Source organism: Ranitomeya imitator, chromosome 2 (assembly GCF_032444005.1).
Source record: "Ranitomeya imitator isolate aRanImi1 chromosome 2, aRanImi1.pri, whole genome shotgun sequence".
NCBI classification, from domain to species: domain Eukaryota; kingdom Metazoa; phylum Chordata; class Amphibia; order Anura; family Dendrobatidae; genus Ranitomeya; species Ranitomeya imitator.
The window spans coordinates 118591473-118618576 of NC_091283.1; the positions used below are offsets into that span (position 1 = coordinate 118591473).

Consider the following 27104-nt stretch of genomic DNA (forward strand, 5'->3'; position numbering starts at 1 on the left):
GTGGCGTAGTGTGTTACTTATGGTAGGCCTTGTTACATTGGTCCCAGCTCTCTGCAGTTCATTCACTAGGTCCCCCCGCGTGGTTCTGGGATTTTTGCTCACCGTTCTTGTGATCATTCTGACCCCACGGGGTGGGATTTTGCGTGGAGCCCCAGATCGAGGGAGATTATCAGTGGTCTTGTATGTCTTCCATTTTCTAATTATTGCTCCCACTGTTGATTTCTTCACTCCAAGCTGGTTGGCTATTGCAGATTCAGTCTTCCCAGCCTGGTGCAGGGCTACAATTTTGTTTCTGGTGTCCTTTGACAGCTCTTTGGTCTTCACCATAGTGGAGTTTGGAGTCAGACTGTTTGAGGGTGTGCACAGGTGTCTTTTTATACCGATAACAAGTTTAAACAGGTGCCATTACTACAGGTAATGAGTGGAGGAAAGAGGAGACTCTTAAAGAAGAAGTCACAGGTCTGTGAGAGCCAGAAATCTTGATTGTTTGTTTCTGACCAAATACTTATTTTCCACCATAATATGCAAATAAAATGTTAAAAAAACAGATAATGTGATTTTCTGGATTTTTTTTTCTCAGTTTGTCTCCCATAGTTGAGGTCTACCTATGATGTAAATTACAGACGCCTCTCATCTTTTTAAGTGGTGGAACTTGCACTATTGCTGACTGACTAAATACTTTTTTGCCCCACTGTACATGCTGCATACAATACATTCATACATTACATACAATACATACAGACAGACATACAGTACAGACCAAAAGTTTGGACACATCTTCTCATTTAAAGATCTTTCTGTATTTTCATGACTATGACAATTGTACATTCACACTGTAGGCATCAAAACTATGAATTAACACATGTGGAATTATATACTTAACAAAAAAGTGTGAAACAACTGAAATTATATCTTATATTCTAGGCTCTTCAAAGTAGCCACCTTTTGCTTTGATGACTGCTTTGCACACTCTTGGAATTCTCTTGATGAGCTTCAAGAGTTAGTCACCGGGAATGGTTTTCAATTCACAAGTGTGCCCTGTCAAGTTTAATAAGTGGGAATTCTTGCCTTATAAATGGGGTTGGGACCATCAGTTGTGTTGTGCAGAAGTCTGGTGGATACACAGCTGTAAAAACGAGTGGCCATCATTACTTTAAGAAATGAAGGTCAGTCAGTCTGAAAAATTGGGAAAACTTTGAAAGTGTCCCCAAGTGCAGTGGCAAAAGCCATCAAGCGCTACAAAGAAACTGGCTCACATGAGGACCGCCCCAGGAAAGGAAGACCAAGAGTCACCTCTGCTTCTGAGGATACATTTATCCGAGTCACCAGCCTCAGAAATCGCAGGTTAACAGCAGCTCAGATTAGAGACCAGGTCAATGCCACACAGAGTTCTAGCAGCAGACACATCTCTACAACAACTGTTAAGAGGAGAGTTTGTGCAGCAGGCCTTCATGGTAAAATAGCTGCTAGGAAACCACTGCTAAGGACAGGCAACAAGCAGAAGAGACTTGTTTGGGCTAAAGAACACAATGAATGGACATTAGACCAGTGAAAATCTGTGCTTTGGTCTGATGAGTCCAAATTTGAGATCTTTGGATCCAACCATCGTGTCGTTGTGCGACACAGAAAAGGTGAATGGATGGACTCTACATGCCTGGTTCCCACCGTGAAGCATGGAGGAGGAGGTGTGATGGTTTGAGGGTGCTTTGCTGGTGACACTATTGGGGATGTTTTCAAAATTGAAGGCATACTGAACCAGCATGGCTACCACAGCATCTTGCAGCGGCATGCTATTCCATCCAGTTTGCGTATAGTTGGACCATCATTTATTTTTCAACAGGGCAATTACCCAAAACACACCTCCAGGCTGTGTAAGGGCTATTTGACCAAGAAGGAGAGTGATGGGGTGCTACGTCAGATGACCTGGCCTCCTGAGTCACCAGACCTGAACCCAATCGAGATGGTTTGGGGTGAGCTGGACCGCAGAGTGAAGGCAAAAGGGCCAACAAGTGCTAAGCATCTCTGGGAACTCTTTCAAGATTGTAGGAACACCATTCACGGTGACTACCTCTTGAAGCTCATCAAGAGAATGCCAAGAGTGTGCAAGGCAGTAGTCAAAGCAAAAGGTGGCTACTTTGAAGAACCTAGAATATAAGGCATAATTTTAGTTGTTTCACAATTTTTTGTTAAGTATATAATTCCACATGTGTTAATTCATAGTTTTGATGCCTTCAGTGTGAATGTACAATTTTCATAGTCATGAAAATACAGAAAAATCTTTAAATGAGAAGGTGTGTCCAAACTTTTGGTCTGTACAGTATTTGTTTGGAGGGCCCTGCACCCTGAATTCATCTATACGTGCTGTTCCATTTGTTTTCTTCTAGATATGAGATAGATAGATGACAGACAAATGAATATAAAAATAAAGAAAGCAGGCAACACTCAAAAATGTTTTTTTTAGATAGATATAGATAGAAATAGAGAGATAGATGTTCATATCATCTCTTTTCTAAGAATAAAGGTAAATGCTTGTATTGCTGTTACGTGTGTAGAAGGTTAAGATATCATTGTCCAGCACTCCATTACTTTATCATTTAACAGATCAATCACCATAGAAACCAAGAGAAAATTAAAACACTTAGCCCATGTAATCTGCCATTTTCCATTTTCACTAACAGAAAAGGTCATCTATTCTGGGCAGTAAACGATGTGCAACTGATTGTATAAGAAAATGTTATCATTGCAAGAATTTACTGGGATTTATATAACCTTGATATTATGGCTTAACGGATTTGTGACTACATGTGTCATTTATATATTGCCCCAACCCATATACAAACGTATCCAACATTATCCAGTTAGACTTAGTTTAATGACATGGAACCCTAAGGATATGTTCAGATGCTGAAAATCTGCAGGAAATTTACTGTTCAAAGCTAGTAAAACCCAACACACATAGATCAGCTTTTATTTCATTATTATTGTGGATTTTAGGACACATTGTGGATTTTCAAACTTAACATTCTGGATATGCGGAGTAAAGGTTTTATTGCTTAGCCAAATTTTGTGTCAAAACCACAGCAAATTCTGCTGCAAAATCTGCTATAATTATGAATTTGCTGTGGATTTACAAAATAAATAATAGTGGAAAATGGTGTACCTTAAAGGGAACCTACCTTTAAAAACAACACTTTTCAGCTGAGGTTTGGGGTTGATCTGCAGGGTAAGAGCATTTAGAGCTGCACGGTGCCTGCACTGAGGGCACCAGTGAAACCAGGAACTAGCCCTGACTAAGAGCCGGCTGTCAGTCAGTGGGGCCACGGTTACTGTCACCGCACACTATGAACTGAGTGTTGACTGAACCCACCCTCATGACTGAAAGCCTGAGGCTGCTCAGAGGAAAAAGTTAATTATCCCACTAATAGAGCCAACAGTGCAGGTGCCGGGCAGCTTCAAAATGCTGTTAACCTGCAAATTAACCTCATAAATGTAGGCTAATTAAAGGGAATATTCTTGGTTTACATCAGCAGTGCACAGGAACCACCTAGTCTTATCATTTTTTGGGTACTAATGTTTAAAAAAAAAACATGCATCTACAGCAGCTGATCTTCTCAAAGCTCTAATAATGTTGTGTAATACACATCTCCACCACATGAGCACCCTTTAATACCAGATAAGACACTATTTGCATTTTTGTTCCCCAGCTTTCTTCTACTAGATGTAATATATATCAGCTCAGAAAGCTGCCTCCAACCACACCAGGCTTTCTATGTACATTGTCTATTGACAGTGAGCTGCTTATCACAGGAGGGGTGTGGTCAGAACAAGGCTTACATGCAGTGATAGTGTCTTGGTGATAAAACCTTCATTGAATGGAATCAGCAGCACACAGCCTAATTGTCACGCCCTATAGATGGGTGTATCGGGTGGACCCACTGGACCGCTATACAACGGTTGCAGATACCAGGAAGGGAGAGCCGGACTAGGAAGGCTGGTTAGAAGCTTTATTGAAAGGTATACAAAAAATACTAGGGAAGGCACCCCAAAAGAAGGCCACAGGACCAAAACACCAGGGAGCCTCCAAGGAGTCCAAGGCTAGGAGTGACCCCTATACAGGGATTTCCCCTTGACCACCAGTAGAGGGACCGATGAGACGGACACCTGTGTTAAACCGACCTAGGAGGTTGGGAAGAAATAAAGAGACTAAGCAGGGAAGGATGTGGAACTTGGAAGCAGGAAGAAGACTGCAGGGAACCTCACAGGATCCGGGACTCAGATGCAGAGAAGACCAGACACGATCCTAGGGAAAAAGGTACAAAGAGAAAGACAGGGAAATTGCCCAGGCGGCGTCCAGGAGTGACTGAGATCCTTTTATCCCTGCAGCCTCCAGGTGGTAGGCCGGGAGGAGGGGCGGTGAGTAGGAACGGGCTGGCACTCTAAGAAACCAGAGAGCTCGCCTGCCCGCCCCCTACGCACTCCCTAGGAGTGGGAGGGAAAGGAGGAAGTGCCGCAGACAAGGGAGCAAGGACCCGGGCAGCAAGTCTGCAGGGACGGACCCCGGAGCGCCGGCGGATGACCGGAGCGCGACGCTGCTGGCCCAGGACAGGACCGGAGGAGGTAAGAACAGGCGGAGAAGAGAAAGTAGGCACCCCGGACCGCGAGTTGGTGACACTAATAACTGATACCTATCTCAAATCTGTGTCTTAGCTGCTATATTAGCTGTCCAAAGATTACATATCAAAAACCTGCTGACAGATTCCCTTTATTGCACCCTTCGAATGACTTGAAACTTGCCCCTTATACCACTGCCAAATAAACCACATACATTGTAAGTATTTTCTTAAAATCTACCATTAACTTATTTTGTTTTGAAGGTTGCCATGAAAATACCTTAAAAGCAGATCACCCTATGTAAGAGTAGCATGGTTTGGATCTGGGTCTACTCCAGGAATAGCCACACGTCATAGAAAATATTGTATTGCTTGGCTTGTAGGAAAAATCAAAGAATACAGCGGACACATAAAAGTTTAGTATAAATAGATGTAATGAAATGGGGAGGTTAGAGAAGGTTAAGCTTGAGGAATATCAGTTGTGGAGATGAAAGCGACTGCTACTCTGCAGATGCCACCAGGGAGCGCTTGCAGCAGTTTAGATCCCTTAAGAAAGGCAAAAGAAGTGAAAACCAAAGCGCTTCTTACATTCTGTCAAATAGCGCGGCTTGTCCATGGACCGTAGTATATTTTTAGCTAACGTACCACAACAGTTATACGTCCCGTGCTCGCTTTCTATCTGCTCCGCTGATCTTTGGCTGTTTTCTATCTACATATGTAGAACCTCACTGAAGAGGAAGGGGAGGGATGGAAAAGCGTTACCATCATGGACAGGGGAAAAATTGCTGTTAGTTATTACATTATTATTAATATTATTAGTTGTATTATTACTAAGATTTACTCAATTTTTATCTTACTGTGTAAGGCTCCCTTCAAACATCCATTTAAAAATGTATACAAGAGACAGTGTTTTTTATTGTCCGTGTAGTTTTCTGTTGGCCATCTGTGTGTACATGTGTACCATCCATGTGTCGTCCGTGTGCACGTGTGTGCCATCCGTGTGCCGTCTGGGTGACATCCATGTGACGCCTACCAGAATACAATGCAGAATAGAAATTACAGATTTTTATGTGTTTACTATGTGCAAAGATTGAAATTGATATCTGTGAGATGTATAATTTGTGCCTCTTGCATGTGTAACTTACTGTACATGTATTAACCTAAGAAATAAATGAAGAAAAATTATGTGGGGTCCTACCATTTTTGGCAACCAGCAAAGGTAAAATAGACAGCTGAGAGCTGATGTTGTCAGGCTGGGAAGGTTCATGTTTATTGGGCCCTTCCCAGCCTAAAAATACCAGCCCGCAGCCACCCCAGAAGTGGCATATCACATGAGATGCTCCAATTCTGGTTCTTTGGCTTGTCCTTCCAATCACTACGGCACTATTGTTCTGTTAATCAGGATTTTTTACTGTCTGCACTCTGCACCTTTATAGGGAACAGCAGGGTGCATCTAGGGTAAGCCGTCGGTGAGCAGGGGCGCCAATTTGCGTACAAGCTAGGGTGCCAACCTCCGCTGATCGGAAGGGTGTACTATGCCTTATAGGGAATAATATATGTAGGAGCACCAAATCAAAGGTTTTGCAGGCCCGGTGCCTTTAAGTGTTGTTTGTCGTTTTATATTTAATAAAGATTAATAATTTTAGGTATTAGTTTATGTGAGTTTAATTTAACTTTAGGAATTGTCCAAAAGCACAGCTGACATCAACCCAGGTGTTAATAATGGAGAGATGTCTATCAAACTCCCTGTAAGGCATTGAGAGGGATCATATGTGAGGGTCCCCCAGGATCTGAATGGAGTCCTATTTAACCTGCTGGAGTGCCTTGTGTTCACAGCACGATGCCTGTCAGTCAGTCACAAGGCAAAATAAAAGAAAGAATGGATTAGGTCCAAGTAGTGACTCAGTCAGATTTTTAGGAAAACCCTTTAAGGGCTTTTATTTTAAGCGGGATTTGCAGATTTGGTAGTGCGGTGAATCCCTCTCTCCACTACGGGTCTTGGACGTGGCTCTATGGCCACGATTCCATTTAAATCTGTCAGTTTTGCCTTGGGTGAGTCAGTGTTTGGGGTTTCAAAGCTGCAGAGCAGGAGGCTCTGTGCAACCCTGGTCTGTGTGGAGCTAACACAGAGCCAGGGAACTGAAGGGGCTGACGCACCCAAGAGACACGGCGGTGTTATTGTCCACGGCAACAGGTTTTGAGTTCTGGCCTGTGTTTGTGGAAACCCGGCTGCGATCAAGAGGATAACACACTCCTATGCATGAGTTATAAAAATAAAGACACCATTTATTTTGAACTTTCTGTGGTCCCTGCCTATCTGTCGCACTGCTCCAACATCTCTGGACTACACACCCCCATTACTAATCCAGGAAAAAAAAAAGAATAATGCACACACAAAATACTTAATTTAAATAAACACTTCCATCCTGACACTTTCCTCGGTTCACTACGGTATTAAAAAAAAATCCCAAGCAGGTCCGGACACGCACATGTGAAGGAGGCCTTGCATTTTATTGTTATGAAATAAAACTTGTCATTTTCTCTAGCTGACGTTTAGTGACAATAGACACTAGCGGCCAATCTGCAGTATACAGATGAGCTGTTCTGATTTATTAGACACCGTTTATAGGTCACTCCTAGTGTATCAGGGTATGTGCACACGTCAGGATTTCTTGCAGAAATTTTCCTGACAAAAACCAGACATTTCTGCCAAAAATCTGCATGCGTTTTTTTCGCGTTTTTTGACGCGTTTTTTGTGCATTTTTTCCCAAATGCATAGAATTGCGGGAAAAACGCAGAAAATCCGCAAAAATAATGAACATGCTCATTTTTTTACCGTGGTGCGTTTTTTTCAAGGAAAAAACGCATCCATATGCACAAAACATGCAGAATGCATTCTAAATGATAGAATGCATAATGTATGCGTTTTATTGAGTTTTTATAGCGTTTTTAGCGCGAAAAAAACACGAAAAAACCTGAACGTGTGCACATGGCCTTAGTCCCGAGAGCAGGAAATCGTAGACTTAGCCTCTAATTCTCTGCTCTGTCAGAGATATCCCATTATTTAACATGTTAGTAGATATTGACCAATGCGTATCCGTCTGATACCCTGGTCATTGTATTACATTTTTAAGCATGAAATGTCCAGCATGGTGGCAAAAAAATAGAAAAACAATTTGAATGCTTTTGTGATTCTAGTCACCAGTGAGAACAATACCTTTACAGGTTTTTTGTGTGCGCCGAGCAAGAGCAAGGACAAGAGCACCATAACCTTTATGTGAGAGACAATCATAACATGACCGTGTGAGACCCCAATATCAAAGACGAATAGAGAACTGAGGGAAACCTATATAAAGCTGATAAGAATAACCCAGCAGTAAACCACAGGAGGTCATACACGTGTTAGCCTGAAGGCGAAAGGTTCAGGGTAGGAAGAACAGCCACACACGTTTGAGGCAAGCGTCATTATATCCATGCCATACTTGGATTCTGTTAATTAGGAATACAATGTCATCCCTGCCAGATCGTTAACTGTTAATAACAAATGTCTTATGCTACAGACAGTCTTGAGATACTGAAAAAAAAAGTTGTACTAACTAGCACTGTCTGAAGCACACGCCAGAATGGCCGGTGAATCTTTAATACAAGTTGATCAGACAGACGCCAAAGCTTTTTCAGGGGTAAAAAATCTTTATTTATGGGTGGGATCCAGAGTTGAACCTCTGGATCCCACCCATAAAGGCCTAATGGGAATATTTCAAGGCAATATATTTATTTTTTTAATATCTAGTATTACTATTTATACTTAAAAAAATCCTGAAATCCTTCAGTTTTGTTACTGATCTTGAGCCTAGTAGCAGACTGACATTAATCCTTTTCAGCAGCCATCTCATCATTAAGGCATTGCAATGTGACGACCGTATTATTGGACAGAGTGAGATCCAACAAAACATCGGATTGTACTCCATGTTAGTCTGTGGAGCCACGCACATGTACGATATTTTCCTCAGACTGAGACTTCGCGAAAAAAAATTGCTGCATGCCCGAGATTGATCCGATATTCAGATCGCACTCGGCCCTGCAAGTCAATGAGTGCGTGGAAACCATCGGACTACACTCGAATGACATCTGAGTGCAGTCCGATATCCATGCACTGAAAGAATGAAGAATATGGAGACATTTTTTTTTCTCCATCTTCTCATCTGAGAGAATCTGATCACACTCTGATAAACCTCTAATCAGAGAGTCATTTGTATGTTCATCCTGATTCTCTCAGATGAGAGACTACGGCCATCTTCCTCTGCCTTTACATCATTAAGAAAAGAGCCATCCCTCACAATAAGGGCTCATGCACATGACCGTAGTTTGGGTCCGAATGCAATCTGACAAAACATCGGATCAAATTCGGACCAATATTTTCCTTGCAGCACGTCCAAGTTGCATCAGATTATCGTATTAAACTCTGCCATGCAAGTCAGTGAATCTGTGGAAAACATCAGACGATGGAGACATTTTTTTTCCATCTTTTCCTCATCCAAGAAAATCGGACTCTAATCAGAGTGTGATTAGCATAATTGGCCCAGTTCTCTCAGATGAGAGAAATTACGCTGATGTGACCCTGGCCTAAGTGATGGCCATGGCTCACGTCTTCTTCCTCTTTGTACAGTGGCGTCAGCAGAGATTACAGCACATATATACAAAACTTCACTGTAAAAGTCCTCTCCAGACTAATTGCTTCAGTCAAATCACTAGAAAGACATGAGATATTACTTCCCCAAATTACTATTCTTCATTTTAATTTTCAGAACTCATGTATATGTTTCAGCCTAAGTCACATGCACCGTTATAAGGATATTCTATTAGTGCATCAATTGTAAGGTGCATTCTGCTAGTTCACGTGTTCCAGGCTAACATGAATTCAATTGTCAGGGCTATGTGTGGCAGAAATCAACATCTCCTAAGAACGTTGGCCATAATCCGGCGTTCATAGGAGATTTACAATGACAGGCACTGGGGTCTTTTGTCGACCCCCGGCTGTCATGACAATCCATAGGAGCTCCAAGACCACGTGACGTGACGCTGATGGGCATGTCATGTTTCGCACGCCCGGCCAGTGCGTGTTGTATGCCACTATCAGAGCTTGACAGCGGGATTTTACTTGTTAACAGCTAAGGGTGGATCTCAGATGTGTTAGAGACACATGACAGCTGATCAGATCAGCTGTTATGTGCAGGGAAAGATGTGAGCTCAGCATCAGAGCCCACATCAAGAACAGGGACACGACCGATGACGTACCTATACGTCATCGGTCATGACGGGACTAAAGTGATTAAGAGTCCACTTCTTACAGCCTGGATTTCATCAATTACTGTTGTGTCTATTGCAAGGGATTTTGATAATGGGAACTGAACAAAAACGGTGCTCAAACTGTTGTAAAGATAAGTTAAGACATTTATAAAGAAAACATGTATAAGAATGAATGTAGACGTAAACATTGTATGTGCACACTGTCAGGATTCTACGGTACTGGTGACAGTGGGTGGTGACATGACTGCAAATATGCAATTTGCATACATATGGTCACATGCCAACTAGACAGACACAGCCTCTATTAATACATGTGAATTGAGATAAGCTGAGCATGTCTAGTCTGAATGTGGTTGGCAATATACAAATCGCACACTTGCGGTTAAGCAACTGTCCACTCTCACCGGCAGTGCTGGAGAATCCCGCTAGTGTGCATACCACACGCAAAAAGGACTCAGAAGTCTGCCATCATACAGAATGACCACAGGCTTTTATCAGAAGACCAGACAACTCCTTTAAATATTTTCAGGCACTGTTGGAACCACTGTTAAATTTCTTTGAATCTGCTGGAGCTGATCGACAGTGTGTAAGATAAGAGAAAGAATGAGTGAAAGAGAATGAATTAAAGTGGGGGAAAAAAGCAATAAAACGTTTTTATGTGCTACAGTGGCAAATACATAATGATGATAAGTCTCCTGAATATCCATCACTGTCATCTGCTCAAATACAAAATATCATCTGCATGTTTGCAAACTATTGTCAGTGCAGAAAACCTGTACTTACTCTACAGCTTAATGTATTCTGGCAAACAAACCTTTACCCTAAGGAGAATGAGTAATCCTTTAACGTAATATCAATTTCCATGGCTCCGTCCTATGAAATGAAATATGTGTCCTTCTATTTACCATCGGCAGCTCGTTCTGTAAAGTTGTATTGATTTGGTTTTTGCACTGTGAAAATTGAGTTCCGAATCGCAGAGGAATGAGCACAAATTGCAATATTACATGTCTATCACATCTAAGGCATTTAGAGCAGGCATTATTTCTTCCCGGTCATAGTGTGCCTTTTGCTTTATTCGGGGCAGCTGTAGCTTATTCTCATGACATTCAGGCGTCTACTGGAAGTTAATCATTATCAAAGCTAGAAAAGTAATGAAATGTATTACAGGAAATAGAAAAACATGAGCTTCTCAGGAACATTTCCAACGATATCTGGAATTATCGGTTATTGCAGGGGGTCATGTGCTTTATGGGTTATTCCACATGCCTTCATGCAAAATGAGGAATGTACCCATTGTATATCTTCATGTTGTATCAAACAAGAGAAAATCGGCTAAACAGCCGTAGCCTTCTCACCAACCAGACCATCAGGCACGGAGCACGGGAGTTTGTCCTGACCCGGACGTCGAACAGCAGCAATTACGAAAGACTTGGATACTCCAGCTCCAGTAAAATGGCGAATTTCTTTATTAATCCAACGTAGTCATAACAGGATAATCCTGTAATTACAGGTTGTAGACAAAGCAGGTGATTGCATAGATTATGGCAACGTGTTTCGATCACTATAGATCTTGCCCATGCCATGGCATGACTATGTTGGATTAATAAAGAAATTCACCATTTTACTGGAGCTGGAGTATCCATGTTTTTCGTAATTGCTGCTTATATCTTCATGTTAATAGCAATAATGTTAATAATTTACTATTTCGATATAATGATATCATCGCAAAAATTAATCCCATTATATATAAGCTCATATACAGAAAAGGTTATAGTATGTGGACGCACGTAAGACGCAATATATCTATGCCATCAGGGTAAAATAATAAGTCCAGCTAGAAATATGTAACAAATTACCATACCTAACACTTACGTACTAATCCCCTGCCACTCCAGTGCCATCGCTCCAAAGGTCCACACTAAAGTTGAGAGAATATGTTCGCAAATTATCGCCGAATCCGAATTTGCCATATTCGTGCCATATTGGTACCCTATTCGTGCCGAATTTATGTTTGTCGATTGTTTCCAAACATATTTGCTCATTTCATTGACTCCAATGGCATTCGGCTATGTAAAGCGAATATTGCAAAAACCATATTCGCCGGCGAACGCAATCCGAACTGAATATTAAAAAGTTCGCTCAACTCTAGTCCTTACTAGTTCTACAATGCTGACATAATACCCATCATTCATGTGACCACTGCATCAAGCAATAGCCTCGCTATGACGTATGTATGCAAGGCATGCACAGGTTACTGATGCCAGTGATGGCCTAGAGTGCATGTGAATGATGGACATGACAAAATGATCCCAGCAGATGGGAGTCTCAGAAATAGTAAAGACGTTCCATTATTTACCTTGTTCCCTTTTAGAGCTAAATGTCACGTTATTCTATTTTCATACCCAACTTGAAAGCAAAGATTTCTGATCCAGTCTTGAAAACTGGTTTATGTGTGCCCTTCATGCAATCAGTTTAACCTGTCAGTTGATTACCCATAATACATTGCTCACTAGTAAAAGGATTCTAGCAGAATTTTGAATTCAGCTCTAGAGGTAAGTGGGAAAGAAAAGGTCAATTAAAGCAAAGTGATTACAAAGTTATTCAACGTATTGAATTATGTGTTAGGCTCACCTAGTGAGGTAAATCCTCCATGCCAAAGGTCTGGGTGGAACCACAGGTGCCAGTACAGCAGACTGAGAGGCATGTGGAAAAAAAAGTTAACAGAGAACCTGGAGACTGTAGGACAGGAGACAACAGGTAGCAGAGGTCCTAGTGACTGCAGGTAGACAGAACTCCAGAGAAGGAAAAAGTCTAATACCAAGACTCAGGTATGTGTCTTGGTAGGCCATGTATAGGCCCAGGCAGATAATCACATAGGGTCACAGTGGGCCATCTGCAAAGCCTGACGTTGAGCACAACACATTTCAGTAGACTGGGGTGAGGGAAGCAAAGCCTGGATCCTGGACAGGTGCACAACAGTATGTTGGGGAAAGGTGGTGTTTCCTCTAAAGGGAATCTGTCGGCAGGATTTCATCCCCCAAACTATTTGTATGCACATGTAGCTATTTCTAAGAAAAGTCCAGAAATAATTTTACATGGCCAACTCATTCCTCCACTACTGAGAAATCAGCGTTGGAATAGTAAAACAAATACGACTGAATAACTATTTGTAGAACTGAAGCCTCTGTCCCTCACCCAATGCTGCCTCCTCCAGCTTGACTGACATCCTCTACTCTGTGTGACTTCAGGCAAAGGAGATGTCAGTCAATCAGCAGAAGGCAACTCTGGGCAGGGATTAGAGCTGGAGTGACAGAGGCTTCAGAACTACAATAGCACTTCAGCCTAACATAGTAACATAGTAACATAGTTAGTAAGGCCGAAAAAAGACATTTGTCCATCCAGTTCAGCCTATATTCCATCATAATAAATCCCCAGATCTACGTCCTTCTTCAGAACCTAATAATTGTATGATACAATATTGTTCTGCTCCAGGAAGACATCCAGGCCTCTCTTGAACCCCTCGACTGAGTTCGCCATCACCACCTCCTCAGGCAAGCAATTCCAGATTCTCACTGCCCTAACAGTAAAGAATCCTCTTCTATGTTGGTGGAAAAACCTTCTCTCCTCCAGACGCAAAGAATGCCCCCTTGTGCCCGTCACCTTCCTTGGTATAAACAGATCCTCAGCGAGATATTTGTATTGTCCCCTTATATACTTATACATGGTTATTAGATCGCCCCTCAGTCGTCTTTTTTCTAGACTAAATAATCCTAATTTCGCTAATCTATCTGGGTATTGTAGTTCTCCCATCCCCTTTATTAATTTTGTTGCCCTCCTTTGTACTCTCTCTAGTTCCATTATATCCTTCCTGAGCACCGGTGCCCAAAACTGGACACAGTACTCCATGTGCGGTCTAACTAGGGATTTGTACAGAGGCAGTATAATGCTCTCATCATGTGTATCCAGACCTCTTTTAATGCACCCCATGATCCTGTTTGCCTTGGCAGCTGCTGCCTGGCACTGGCTGCTCCAGGTAAGTTTATCATTAACTAGGATCCCCAAGTCCTTCTCCCTGTCAGATTTACCCAGTGGTTTCCCGTTCAGTGTGTAATGGTGATATTGATTCCCTCTTCCCATGTGTATAACCTTACATTTATCATTGTTAAACCTCATCTGCCACCTTTCAGCCCAAGTTTCCAACTTATCCAGATCCATCTGTAGCAGAATACTATCTTCTCTTGTATTAACTGCTTTACATAGTTTTGTATCATCTGCAAATATCGATATTTTACTGTGTAAACCTTCTACCAGATCATTAATGAATATGTTGAAGAGAACAGGTCCCAATACTGACCCCTGCGGTACCCCACTGGTCACAGCGACCCAGTTAGAGACTATACCATTTATAACCACCCTCTGCTTTCTATCACTAAGCCAGTTACTAACCCATTTACACACATTTTCCCCCAGACCAAGCATTCTCATTTTGTGTACCAACCTCTTGTGCGGCACGGTATCAAACGCTTTGGAAAAATCGAGATATACCACGTCCAATGACTCACCGTGGTCCAGTCTATAGCTTACCTCTTCATAAAAACTGATTAGATTGGTTTGACAGGAGCGATTTCTCATAAACCCATGCTGATATGGAGTTACACAGTTATTCTCATTGAGATAATCCAGAATAACATCCCTCAGAAACCCTTCAAATATTTTACCAACAATAGAGGTTAGACTTACTGGCCTATAATTTCCAGGTTCACTTTTAGAGCCCTTTTTGAATATTGGCACCACATTTGCTATGCGCCAGTCCTGCGGAACAGACCCTGTTGCTATAGAGTCACTAAAAATAAGAAATAATGGTTTATCTATTACATTACTTAGTTCTCTTAGTACTCGTGGGTGTATGCCATCCGGACCCGGAGATTTATCTATTTTAATCTTATTTAGCCGGTTTCGCACCTCTTCTTGGGTTAGATTGGTGACCCTTAATATAGGGTTTTCATTGTTTCTTGGGATTTCACCTAGCATTTAATTTTCCACCGTGAATACCGTGGAGAAGAAGGTGTTTAATATGTTAGCTTTTTCCTCGTCATCTACAACCATTCTTTCCTCACTATTTTTTAAGGGGCCTACATTTTCAGTTTTTATTCTTTTACTATTGATATAGTTGAAGAACAGTTTGGGATTAGTTTTACTCTCCTTAGCAATGTGCTTCTCTGTTTCCTTTTTGGCAGCTTTAATTAGTTTTTTAGATAAAGTATTTTTCTCCCTATAGTTTTTTAGAGCTTCAATGGTGCCATCCTGCTTTAGTAGTGCAAATGCTTTCTTTTTACTGTTAATTGCCTGTCTTACTTCTTTGTTTAGCCACATTGGGTTTTTCCTATTTCTAGTCCTTTTATTCCCACAAGGTATAAACCGCTTACACTGCCTATTTAGGATGTTCTTAAACATTTCCCATTTATTATCTGTATTCTCATTTCTGAGGATATTGTCCCAGTCTACCAGATTAAGGGCATCTCTAAGCTGTTCAAACTTTGCCTTCCTAAAGTTCAATGTTTTTGTGACTCCCTGACAAGTCCCCCTAGTGAAAGACAGGTGAAACTGCACAATATTGTGGTCGCTATTTCCTAAATGCCCAACCACCTGCAGATTTGTTATTCTGTCAGGTCTATTAGATAGTATTAGGTCTAAAAGTGCTGCTCCTCTGGTTGGATTCTGCACCAATTGTGAAAGATAATTTTTCTTGGTTATTAGCAGAAACCTGTTGCCTTTATGGGTTTCACAGGTTTCTGTTTCCCAGTTAATATCCGGGTAGTTAAAGTCCCCCATAACCAGGACCTCATTATGGGTTGCAGCTTCATCTATCTGCTTTAGAAGTAGACTTTCCATGGTTTCTGTTATATTTGGGGGTTTGTAACAGACCCCAATGAGAATTTTGTTACCATTTTTCCCTCCATGAATTTCGACCCATATGGACTCGACATCCTCATTCCCTTCGCTAATATCCTCCCTTAAAGTGGACTTTAGACAAGACTTTACATAGAGACAAACCCCTCCTCCTCTCCGATTTTTACGATCCTTTCTAAACAGTCTGTAACCCTGTAAGTTAACTGCCCAGTCATAGCTTTCATCTAACCATGTCTCGGTTATTCCCACTATGTCAAAGTTACCTGTAGATATTTCTGCTTCTAGTTCTTCCATCTTGTTTGTCAGGCTTCTGGCGTTTGCGAGCATGCAGTTTAGAGGATTTTGTTTTGTTCCAATCTCCTCGCTGTGGATTGTTTTAGAAATGTTCTTACCTCCCTTCTGAGTATGTTTTCCTGGGTCGTCTTTGTTCGAGTCTAATGTTTTTCTTCCCGTCCCCTCTTCTTCTAGTTTAACGCCCTCCTGATGAGTGTAGCGAGTCTTCTGGCGAATGTGTGTTTCCCAGGTTTGTTGAGGTGTAGTCCGTCTCTGGCGAGGAGTCCATCATACCAGTAATTCACACCGTGGTCCAGGAATCCAAATCCTTGTTGTCTGCACCATCGTCTTAGCCAGTTGTTTGCATCAAGGATCCTGTTCCATCTCCTGGTGCCATGCCCGTCTACTGGAAGGATAGAAGAAAAAACTACCTGTGCATCCAGTTCCTTTACTTTCTTCCCCAACTCTTCAAAGTCCTTGCAGATTGTCGGTAGGTCCTTCCTTGCCGTGTCATTGGTGCCAACATGTATCAGAAGAAATGGGTGGACGTCCTTGGAGCTGAAGAGCTTTGGTATCCTATCGGTCACATCCTTGATCATCGCACCTGGAAGGCAGCATACTTCTCTTGCAGTTATGTCCGGTCTGCAGATGGCTGCTTCGGTGCCTCTCAGTAGTGAGTCTCCCACCACCACCACTCTTCGTTGCTTCTTGGCTGTACTTTTTGCTGTCACTTGTTGCTGTGTGCCCTTTTCTTTTTTGCTTGCTGGTATTGCTTCATTCTTAGGTGTGCCATCTTCATCCTCTACAAAGATTTGATATCGGTTCTTCAGTTGTGTGGTTGGTGATTTCTCCATGGTCTTCTTGCTTCTTTTGGTCACATGCTTCCACTCATCTGCTTTTGGAGGTTCTCTGACACTTTTTGCACCTTCTGTGACCAGTAGAGATGCTTCTGTTCTGTCTAGAAAGTCTTCATTCTCTTTGATGAGTTTCAAAGTTGCTATTCTTTCTTCCAGACCCCGCACCTTTTCTTCTAAAAGGGCCACTAGTCTACACTTCTGACAGGTGAAATTGGATTCTTCTTCTGGTCGATCTGTGAACATGTAGCACATGCTGCAGCTCACCATGTAGGTTGTCACATCTGCCATGTTGCTCCTAGATCCTGCTGACTTGCTGTGTGTTTTCCTTCTTGTGTAATCTACTCAGCCAAGCTCTCTTGCAATAATGTCCTACAGGCAGCAGCTGGTCCCGGCTGTACCCAACGATCTTCTAGCTTAGGGAGACTTCGCTTCTCCCAGAAGGCACCTGGAATATGCAAATTAGCCTCCTGAAGCTTGAATCCCTGGTTTGGTGATGCTTTCGAAGCAGCTGGTCCCGGCTGTACCCAACGATCTTCTAGCTTAGGGAGACTTCGCTTCTCCCAGAAGGCACCTGGAATATGCAAATTAACCTCCTGAAGCTTGAATCCCTGGTTTGGTGATGCTTTCGAAGCAGCTGGTCCCGGCTGTACCCAACGATCTTCTAGCTTAGGGAGACTTCGCTTCTCCCAGAAGGCACCTGGAATATGCAAATTAGCCTCCTGAAGCTTGAATCCCTGGTTTGGTGATGCTTTCGAAGCAGCTGGTCCCGGCTGTACCCAACGATCTTCTAGCTTAGGGAGACTTCGCTTCTCCCAGAAGGCACCTGGAATATGCAAATTAGCCTCCTGAAGCTTGAATCCCTGGTTTGGTGATGCTTTCGAAGCAGCTGGTCCCGGCTGTACCCAACGATCTTCTAGCTTAGGGAGACTTCGCTTCTCCCAGAAGGCACCTGGAATATGCAAATTAGCCTCCTGAAGCTTGAATCCCTGGTTTGGTGATGCTTTCGAAGCAGCTGGTCCCGGCTGTACCCAACGATCTTCTAGCTTAGGGAGACTTCGCTTCTCCCAGAAGGCACCTGGAATATGCAAATTAGCCTCCTGAAGCTTGAATCCCTGGTTTGGTGATGCTTTCGAAGCAGCTGGTCCCGGCTGTACCCAACGATCTTCTAGCTTAGGGAGACTTCGCTTCTCCCAGAAGGCACCTGGAATATGCAAATTAGCCTCCTGAAGCTTAAATCCCTGGTTTGGTGATGCTTTCGAAGCAGCTGGTCCCGGCTGTACCCAACGATCTTCTAGCTTAGGGAGACTTCGCTTCTCCCAGAAGGCACCTGGAATATGCAAATTAGCCTCCTGAAGCTTGAATCCCTGGTTTGGTGATGCTTTCGAAGCAGCTGGTCCCGGCTGTACCCAACGATCTTCTAGCTTAGGGAGACTTCGCTTCTCCCAGAAGGCACCTGGAATATGCAAATTAGCCTCCTGAAGCTTGAATCCCTGGTTTGGTGATGCTTTCGAAGCAGCTGGTCCCGGCTGTACCCAACGATCTTCTAGCTTAGGGAGACTTCGCTTCTCCCAGAAGGCACCTGGAATATGCAAATTAGCCTCCTGAAGCTTGAATCCCTGGTTTGGTGATGCTTTCGAAGCAGCTGGTCCCGGCTGTACCCAACGATCTTCTAGCTTAGGGAGACTTCGCTTCTCCCAGAAGGCACCTGGAATATGCAAATTAGCCTCCTGAAGCTTGAATCCCTGGTTTGGTGATGCTTTCGAAGCAGCTGGTCCCGGCTGTACCCAACGATCTTCTAGCTTAGGGAGACTTCGCTTCTCCCAGAAGGCACCTGGAATATGCAAATTAGCCTCCTGAAGCTTGAATCCCTGGTTTGGTGATGCTTTCGAAGCAGCTGGTCCCGGCTGTACCCAACGATCTTCTAGCTTAGGGAGACTTCGCTTCTCCCAGAAGGCACCTGGAATATGCAAATTAGCCTCCTGAAGCTTGAATCCCTGGTTTGGTGATGCTTTCGAAGCAGCTGGTCCCGGCTGTACCCAACGATCTTCTAGCTTAGGGAGACTTCGCTTCTCCCAGAAGGCACCTGGAATATGCAAATTAGCCTCCTGAAGCTTGAATCCCTGGTTTGGTGATGCTTTCGAAGCAGCTGGTCCCGGCTGTACCCAACGATCTTCTAGCTTAGGGAGACTTCGCTTCTCCCAGAAGGCACCTGGAATATGCAAATTAGCCTCCTGAAGCTTGAATCCCTGGTTTGGTGATGCTTTCGAAGCAGCTGGTCCCGGCTGTACCCAACGATCTTCTAGCTTAGGGAGACTTCGCTTCTCCCAGAAGGCACCTGGAATATGCAAATTAGCCTCCTGAAGCTTGAATCCCTGGTTTGGTGATGCTTTCGAAGCAGCTGGTCCCGGCTGTACCCAACGATCTTCTAGCTTAGGGAGACTTCGCTTCTCCCAGAAGGCACCTGGAATATGCAAATTAGCCTCCTGAAGCTTGAATCCCTGGTTTGGTGATGCTTTCGAAGCAGCTGGTCCCGGCTGTACCCAACGATCTTCTAGCTTAGGGAGACTTCGCTTCTCCCAGAAGGCACCTGGAATATGCAAATTAGCCTCCTGAAGCTTGAATCCCTGGTTTGGTGATGCTTTCGAAGCAGCTGGTCCCGGCTGTACCCAACGATCTTCTAGCTTAGGGAGACTTCGCTTCTCCCAGAAGGCACCTGGAATATGCAAATTAGCCTCCTGAAGCTTGAATCCCTGGTTTGGTGATGCTTTCGAAGCAGCTGGTCCCGGCTGTACCCAACGATCTTCTAGCTTAGGGAGACTTCGCTTCTCCCAGAAGGCACCTGGAATATGCAAATTAGCCTCCTGAAGCTTGAATCCCTGGTTTGGTGATGCTTTCGAAGCAGCTGGTCCCGGCTGTACCCAACGATCTTCTAGCTTAGGGAGACTTCGCTTCTCCCAGAAGGCACCTGGAATATGCAAATTAGCCTCCTGAAGCTTGAATCCCTGGTTTGGTGATGCTTTCGAAGCAGCTGGTCCCGGCTGTACCCAACGATCTTCTAGCTTAGGGAGACTTCGCTTCTCCCAGAAGGCACCTGGAATATGCAAATTAGCCTCCTGAAGCTTGAATCCCTGGTTTGGTGATGCTTTCGAAGCAGCTGGTCCCGGCTGTACCCAACGATCTTCTAGCTTAGGGAGACTTCGCTTCTCCCAGAAGGCACCTGGAATATGCAAATTAGCCTCCTGAAGCTTGAATCCCTGGTTTGGTGATGCTTTCGAAGCAGCTGGTCCCGGCTGTACCCAACGATCTTCTAGCTTAGGGAGACTTCGCTTCTCCCAGAAGGCACCTGGAATATGCAAATTAGCCTCCTGAAGCTTGAATCCCTGGTTTGGTGATGCTTTCGAAGCAGCTGGTCCCGGCTGTACCCAACGATCTTCTAGCTTAGGGAGACTTCGCTTCTCCCAGAAGGCACCTGGAATATGCAAATTAGCCTCCTGAAGCTTGAATCCCTGGTTTGGTGATGCTTTCGAAGCAGCTGGTCCCGGCTGTACCCAACGATCTTCTAGCTTAGGGAGACTTCGCTTCTCCCAGAAGGCACCTGGAATATGCAAATTAGCCTCCTGAAGCTTGAATCCCTGGTTTGGTGATGCTTTCGAAGCAGCTGGTCCCGGCTGTACCCAACGATCTTCTAGCTTAGGGAGACTTCGCTTCTCCCAGAAGGCACCTGGAATATGCAAATTAGCCTCCAGAAGCTTGAATCCCTGGTTTGGTGATGCTTTCGAAGCAGCTGGTCCCGGCTGTACCCAACGATCTTCTAGCTTAGGGAGACTTCGCTTCTCCCAGAAGGCACCTGGAATATGCAAATTAGCCTCCTGAAGCTTGAATCCCTGGTTTGGATATCAATTCAAACTCTGAATTCTCAGTAACGGAGGAAAGGAATAGCCATGTAGAGGTATTGGTGGACTTGTTTTTGAAAGTGCTACAGGCACATATAAATACTTTACATAGTAACATAGTAACATAGTTAGTAAGGCCGAAAAAAGACATTTGTCCATCCAGTTCAGCCATCATAATAAATCCCCAGATCTACGTCCTTCTACAGAACCTATTAATTGTATGATACAATATTGTTCTACTCCAGGAAGACATCCAGGCCTCTCTTGAACCCCTCGACTGAGTTCGCCATCAATATGTTCACATTCTAGAATCTTTTCTGTCCGTCAAGAGTTACACTCTCTCCACAATCTCCTTTTGTTCCAAACTTTGATATGTCTTATTTTTATATTGATTGTTGGTGGGCCCCAAGAACAGTGCTCTTTGATTCCTCACGTATGACTCTTCACCTATCGTAAGATGAACTGGCCCTCCAACGGAAGGTGTGGGTTCAAATCTTACTTCTGTTCGCTCAAATTTTTTTTTTGTTAATAGGGTTTGTTTGCTTAACAGCTGTATAACAGATCTTATTTGTCTATATTTTCGCAACGAATGCTAAGCATATTTACATTTTTTTTCGAAAAGTGTGCAGAAAGAGATTGCCGCGACCACGAAGGGACTCGAGCCCTCAATCTTCTGATCCGAAGTCAGACGCCTTATCCATTAGGCCACGCGGTCTACACTTTAGCGTATGAAAACCTACTGACAGATTTCCTTTAAAGAAAGTTTGTCATTATGTCAAATTCCCTTCAGGTTATGGCATCAAGAATATATCCAACCAAAGCTGAGTGAACAAGCACAGCTGTCTGCACATTTATTCTCATATCCCCACAAGAAATTATTCAGAGTCACTGACTCCTTGACAACAAAAGAAAGGCAAGAAAGCCTCCACATCTGCTTATTAGCATCAGAGTTATTTGTCAGATGTAGGTCTGCCGACAGCATCCCTTTAAAACGACATGGGAAAACGTGTTTGACAGTGTGATATTTATTTTAATACGGTGTCCATTCATGCATCTGATATTGGGACTTCTCCCTAAATTAGCATCCTACTACGTCAGTGAGGGTCTTGTGGATTGATTGAAACCATAAAGCATTTTACAATTCTATCTGTGCTCTAATGAGTCCAGGACGGAACCCTACTCTGTCTTTTTTCCAAGGTATTAGATCTTAAAAATTGTGGAATTTTTAATAATAATAATAATAATAATAATATAGTTGCTGAATACAGGATTTGTATTTCATTTTTTCCCATCAAATTCATATTTATGCTGACAGAGGAAATTATATACAGTAAATATAGGACAATTTCCTCAGCATGGCGGCATCACAGCGAATCCTTCAGGGGTTAATATTCATAATCTTTCTTACAGACAGAACATATTGTTAAGTGCCAAGGGATCGGGAAGATGTTTCTCAAAGAAATGCATCTTAGAATATAAGCACTGTGACATGAAACTAGTTTTTGGTAGAAAATGAATAAGAAATGTGAGAGATGTGTGAAGGATTTGGAATAACTGGGATGACTCCAGAGAATTGTCTAGATATTACTTCATTCCTTTATGCTAGCTTTGATATTTGGATTGATCAAGTAGCATCTAAAAGATAGACGGCTGTGAATACCTCTTTTAATGCAAGGGAGTTTTGGTTTAATATGTATTAGCAGAGTACAGTAAAAAAAAAATAACACCTAAATCCCCCAGATTCATAAGGTTGTTGCTTGGATGTATAGGTCCATGTAATCCTGCTAAGGTCTATAAAGACTAAACACAAACATTGAGCTTGGTTTAAGTTGGTATACATGCAGCACATAAACGCATGTTCACATTGGCCATACAGCATGCAAAAACTACAAGAACCAAAATAAACATGACTGCTGCGACCCAGAAAAACTCTTCTCCCACAAAGTGACGCCACACATGCCTATTTCAATATAACTTGTTTATTTATGAAAGAACCTATTCATATAACTTCCATCTTTTTTCTTTTGGCTTAAAATTATGGTCACAGCTTAAAACCGGCAAAATTTGCCAACCAATCGGGTGTAGGGAGATTGTCTGCCTTCCGGTCTCCCGGTTCAGGTATCTTCACCACCAGAATCTCCACCCATTCCACAGCTGCGACTGAAAAACCAACCAAAACACAAGGGAGGCAGGGCGGGAACCAGGTCCGGGTTCGAGTGAGGGAGCCGGAAGCCGAGGGAGGCATGCCCACCCCCTTTCAAATGAGGCCACGCCCCCCAGCAGCGTGGCCACCAATCACTGGTGCCGTCACCCCGTGGGAGCCATACAGAGGCCCGGCAGTCAGAGGACAGCGGGACTGCCGCAGTGTCCCTCAAAACCCTGCTGTAACTAAATAAGCAAAAAGCAAAAGTGCATCTAAATAACACCGGGTTCTTAGTAATACTATTTTTGATCAAAAACAGCATAAAAGCCATCCCACCGTCGACAAGGTGACCCTGATCAGGACGGTCCTACGCTGTCTTTTATTAAAAACCTTACCATGTGTCAGAGTTAACCTCAGTGTGTGAATAAGGGCCGACAAAAGGACCAGATCTATAAAGACTTCCATATAGATAAAGTGCCCCCTCTATGTATCCACAGTGCCCCCTTTGTACCTTCATGCAGAATTCATGTCCACTCTATTTCCTAATTTATGCCCCATATAATAATTATTTCCCTGTTATTACGCTCCTGTACAATAATAAAATCTCCTTTGTGCCCGCCACACAATAATACTGCCCTCTGTGTGTCTACCTACAATAATATTACCACTACATCAATAATAAGGCCCCTTTTGACCCTATACAGAAGTAATTTCTCCTTTTGCACATACTAGTATATTATGGTAATGATGTCCCCCTTTGTGACTTCTTATGCACCAATTTTCAATTAAAAGAAAAAAAAATCAAACACACCTCAACCCGCTCCCATGATGTGCAGTGACATCCTCTTCCTCCTCACTACAGCCCATGGCCACTGGCACAGGCGGTGTCAAGATGTGACATCATCATGCTGCCTGACCTCCTCCACATACTCCATCTAGTAGGCCACAGGTAGACTGTGACTCACAAGGGCTAGTGACAGATCAACAAAGAAAAGTGCTGTATAAGTTTCATGAAAATGTGAAACACTTAAATAACACATCCTAGATGTCACTGAATATAATATTCCAGTTGCAAATTTTTATTCATTACATAGTGGAATGCGTTGAGAACAATAAAACATAAAAATTATCAATGTTAATCAAAATTAAAATCCCATGTAGGTCAGTATTTGGAATGATACTCAAAAATCAAAGTGGAAAATCAAATTACAGGCTGATCCAACTTCAGTGGAAATGCCTCAAAACAAAAAAATTGATGCTCACTTGTGTGTTTGGCCTCCATGTGCCTGGGCATGCTCCTTATGAGGTGGTGGATGTTCTCCTGAGTGATGTCCTCCCGGAACTGGATTAAAGCATCAGTCATCTTCTAAACAATCTGTGGTGCAGTGTGGCATTGGTAAATGGAATGAGACATGATGTCCCAGATGTGCTCGATTGGATTCAGGTCTCCGGAACGGGCAGGCCAGTCCATAGCATCAGTGCCTTCATCATGCAGGAACTGCTGACACACTTCAGCCACATGAGGCCTAGCATTGTCCTGCATCAGAAGGAAGCCAGCCACAGCAACTGCATGTGGTCTCACAATAAGTGTGAGGATCTCATACCGATATCTAATGGCAGTTGAGGTACCTCTGGCGAGCACATGGAGGGCTGTGCGGCCCTCCAAAGAAATGCCTCCCCATACCATTACTGACCCACCGCCAAACCAGTCATTCTGAATAAAGTTGCAGGCAGCAGAACTTTCTCCACGGAATCTCCAGAATCTGTCACGTCTGTCACATGTGCTCAGTGTGAAATTGCTCTCATCCGTGAAGAGCACATGGCGCCAATGTTGAATCTGCTGATCTTGGTGTTATCTCATAAATTCCAATTGCCCTGCACGATGTTGGGCTGTAAGCAGAACACCCACTTGAGGACATCTGGCCCTCATACCACCTTCATTGAGTCTGTTTCTGACAGTTTGAGCAGACACATGAATGTTATTGGCCTGCTGGAGGTAATATTGCAGGGCTGTGGCACTGCTCCTCCTTGCACAAAGGAGAAGACTGTAGTCCTGCTGCTGTGTTGTTGCCCTCCTACGGTCCCCTCCATGTATCCTGGTGTACTGGCCTGTCTCCTGGTATCGGCTCCATGCTCTGGACACTGTGCTGACAGACACAGCTACCCTTCTTGTCACCGCTCACATTAATGTGCCATCCTGATAGTGACCTGAGCAACATTTGTGGGTTATAGACACTGCCTCATGCTACTGCACCTCTATGGGTGAGAGCAATGACAAAATGCAAAAGTGACCAAAACAACAGCCAAAAAGAAGGAGCACAGAGAAATGGTCTGTGGTCACCCCCTGTAGAACCACTCCTTTATATGGGTTGTCTTGCTAATTGCCTATCATTTATTCCTGTTGTCTGTTCCATTTGCACAACAGCAGTAGAAATTGATTCACAATCGGTGTTGCTTCATTACTAGACAGGTTGTTTTCACAGAAATGTGACTGAGTTGGTTACATTGTGTTGTTTAAGTGTTACCTTTAATTTTTGAGCAGTGTAGTGTGATGCAGCGGTAGGACCATACACAGTGAAACGGCAGTGACCCAAGCAAGTTCAAACAAAACGTTTCTTTATTGTGTTACGTTACACAGTCTATACATTATACGGCTTCTTCACACAGTCCATTAGTAATACATGGCTATATGATGCAGTCAATAAACGTGCCGAACTTACATCTGTCCAGTTTCCCTGGGTGACCACACGCCAGTATCAAGTCTCTGTACTCACGCAGTGCACTGCACTCTTTATCCTCTGGATTGCAGCTGGGTAAACACAAGACAGCCCAAGACACAGGGTGTCAGTCTCTTCGGTTCCTTCTGCCTCTGTGTTGCTCCATACAGAGAGAGCTATGCAGAAAACTGCTCTGTCTGCTTCCAAGCTCAACACTGACACACCTCCCCCTCTACTCCAGGGCTTTTAATCAGTCACTCCTTCACTATTCTAATTACAGCCACACCTGTGTCTGCAGTATGCCCTCATGGCTTCACTACGGTTCCATGCACATTCTGGAGAGCACATGCAGCGCCCCCTAGCTGTATCAGGGGTCACTGCCTCACAGTAAATATAAATATATATATATGTATATATACTTTCCTCAACATTGAAATCGCAACACCAAAAAGGATAAGCTGGCAGGTTATTCAAATTGAGAATGTAGCAGGTATTGCAAAGATCTGCTAATGATAAAACAATTTTAAAGCCTGTAGCTCAAATCCGTGGCATGTGGAAGGAGTTTTATGACCAAATTGAAGGCAATTTTTCTAGTCACGTGAAATCTCAAAAAATGAATCAAGTCTAGTGGGATGATGATTGTGAGAAGACTCCTGTTCATCTACGTGCCAGTAATTGCCACTTATCGCAAACTTAGAGGGACAGAATCTTTCAACTGAGTGACCTTGGTTTATCACTCTGTAGAATGCAGCGCGCATAGGCCAAAATGTCAGCATTTCTCAATGCTGCGTGTCCCAGTGGTTAGGAGAACAAAGACTAACTGAAACAACTGCAAATGGTGCACAAAGGGAACCTCTCTATAAACAGATTGGTTCACAATGCAATCTTGTAATCTGAAAATCTGTACTGCAAGTGAAATTGGGCATTAATACCAAGCCTAAGGCATGAAAAGGTGTCTAGACAAAGCATCAGAAGGCATTTGCACAATATTGTGTTACGAGCGAGACATCCAACTACAGATGCTCCATTGATCTAATGCCACTACTATCAAAGGCTGTCATGGTGCAAAGCAAGATGGCAATGAGGACTTGAATGGAAGTCTGTTTTCTTCAGCAATGAGTCCCAGTTTTGTCTTTTATGCAATGATAGCCTGAGGTTGGTATGGTGACTACATGGGCAAAGCCAAGGTGTGTAAGTGCGTGTATTTCTGCATGTGGTGTTCATATTCTATACTGAATAAATCAGTTTAATAAGTGTTCTGAAAATATCTCCATTGTTTGCAATTGTTTATCATTTACAGTACATATTATTAACATGTCCATGGCTTTTCCTTTTAGGTGTTGCACTTTTTATGTTGAAAAATACGGTATATATATTTAAAGTTGAAGAATATA

At 43.2% G+C, this 27104-nt stretch overlaps 1 protein-coding gene and 1 non-coding gene across 7 annotated transcripts in view; one reads left to right on the forward strand and one right to left on the reverse strand.

Annotated features, from left to right (window-relative positions):
* The window catches only part of TENM1 (teneurin transmembrane protein 1), a 1319573-nt gene that overhangs the window by 973656 nt on the left and 318813 nt on the right, over positions 1 to 27104 (forward strand). The gene's annotated exons all lie outside the window — the stretch shown is intronic.
* Positions 21493 to 21565, reverse strand: TRNAR-UCG (transfer RNA arginine (anticodon UCG)). Its single transcript has one exon. It is a non-coding gene; the product is annotated as a tRNA-Arg (tRNA).